General features: G+C 40.3%; 1 pseudogene; it reads left to right on the top strand.

Annotated features, from left to right (window-relative positions):
- The first annotated feature begins 257 nt into the window (after positions 1 to 257).
- Positions 258 to 1,361, top strand: LOC107955075 (chaperone protein ClpC1, chloroplastic-like; annotated as a pseudogene).
- The last annotated feature ends 614 nt before the right edge of the window (positions 1,362 to 1,975 follow it).

The raw sequence follows: 1,975 nt of genomic DNA, 5'->3' as shown, positions 1-1,975 counted from the left end.
TTTCTTACAATTGCGGATTGTCCCGAATTAGTCCTTTTGGAAACAGAGGAGGAGATATTGCACTTCACAAGAATAAGGGATTGTGAAAGGCTCAATAGACTACCAGAAGTCTTACATGCTTTCACATTCCTTACAAGAATGAGACTTGGACGGTGTCGAGGCTTGGTTTATTTTGTAGAGAGTAACTTTCCCCCTACTTTAAAAGGGCTGCAGATTTGAGAGTGCAATAATTTGTAATATTTTTTTGGTTTACATGCTTTTTCAATGACCGTTTTCTACCTGATAAAGCAATTGACTTGATTGATGAAGCCGATTCTCGCGTTCGCCTTCGTCATGCACAGCTCCCCGAGGAAGCTAAAGACCTTGAAAAAGAGCTCTGGCAGCTCACAAAGTCAAAGAATGAAGCGGTTCGTGACCAAGACTTTGAGAAGGCCGGGGAATTACGTGATCGAGAAATTACGCTCAGGGCTCAGATTACTGCAATCCAAGAGAAAGACAAGGAGATGAACAAGGGTGTGGAAGGAAGTCTGGTTGTAACTGAAGCGGACATTCAACATATTGTCTCTTCATGGACTGGTATTCCTGTTGAGAAAGTTTCAACTGACGAATTTGATTGAGTCCTTAAGATGGAAGAAACTCTTCATAAGCGAGTCGTTGGCCAGGATGAAGCTGTTAAAGCCATTAGCCGTGCCTTTCGCCGTGCCAGTGTTGGTCTCAAGAACCCAAATCGGCCAATTGCTAGCTTCATCTTTTCTGGTCCAACCGGTGTAGGAAATTCAGAACTAGCCAAGAATTTGCAATATTTGGTTGATGAAAAAGAAAATAATAATAAGAGTATGAGTAGCAACACTTGTCTTCTTGAGCACTTAGATATAAGTGACTGTCACTCTCTAATATGATTATCATCGACTGACATATCCTTTCCAGAAGAGGGTTTCCCTACCAACCTCACATCGCTTAAAATCTCAAAGGCACCTAGAATCTATACATCACTTGTTGAATGGGGGATTTAACAGACTCACCTCTCTTCAAGAACTGAATATCAGCGGTGAAGGATGCCCACATGTAGTGTCGTTCCCAGAAGAAGGGATAGGAATGACGCTGCCTCCTTCTCTCACATCTATCTTCATTCAAAAATTTGAGAATTTGGAATGCATGTGGTCCATGGGCTTTCAACACCTCACCTCTCTTCAACAATTGCAAATCTATACTTGTCCTAAGCTCACATCTCTTCCGGAGAAAGATATGCTTCTTTCGCTTGAGCACCTACTTATTTACAATTGCCCGTTGCTAAAAGAAGGGTGAAGTAGGGGTAAAGGACGAGAGTGGTCCAAGGTTGCGCACATACCTTGTGTTCAATTTGTTGTTCAAATAGTCATCCCGATGGGATTAGATTGAACTTTAAGCAGCAAAATCTGGCATCGATTTCTCCACACTCAAACCACAGGCGTGAAACGCATTTTAAACATTTATCAATTTCATAGTTTTTTTTATATATATCTGATTGTCCTCATGAACAACACGTCTTATATATTTTGTATTCAAGTTTTTCAGGCATTGAAGGCTAAATTGGCGAAAAATAGTGGAGACCTTCAACTCATCTGCTTCAGCTTATTTCTGTTATTGCATAAGGATATCAGTGCCAACAGACATGGTATTGATGCTTGCAGGATTAATGGAGGGATACAGTACACGTTACAACATGGCATTAGAGAGGTAAAATTAAAAATAACACAACAGAGTTCACTGAGCTGCAATTTGGGGTTTTCACTCGTAAGACACTGGTGACATTGAGATTATACATCCTTGGAACTTCCAGTCTGAGTGTTCCCAAAAATAGCAGTGACTAAGTGACTCACTATATCTTGACTCTCTTGCTTTTGACTTTGAGGTATGAGTTAAATGAATCAAAAGATATATATACTGTAACAGTTTGGAACTACCTTCATTGCAGCTCTCTTTTAATGTTGCTTTT

The sequence above is a fragment of the Gossypium hirsutum genome, chromosome D11 (genome assembly GCF_007990345.1).
Source record: "Gossypium hirsutum isolate 1008001.06 chromosome D11, Gossypium_hirsutum_v2.1, whole genome shotgun sequence".
Lineage (NCBI taxonomy): Eukaryota > Viridiplantae > Streptophyta > Magnoliopsida > Malvales > Malvaceae > Gossypium > Gossypium hirsutum.
Note: the sequence above shows the minus strand (reverse complement) of the source record. Positions and strands in the feature narration are given on the sequence as shown.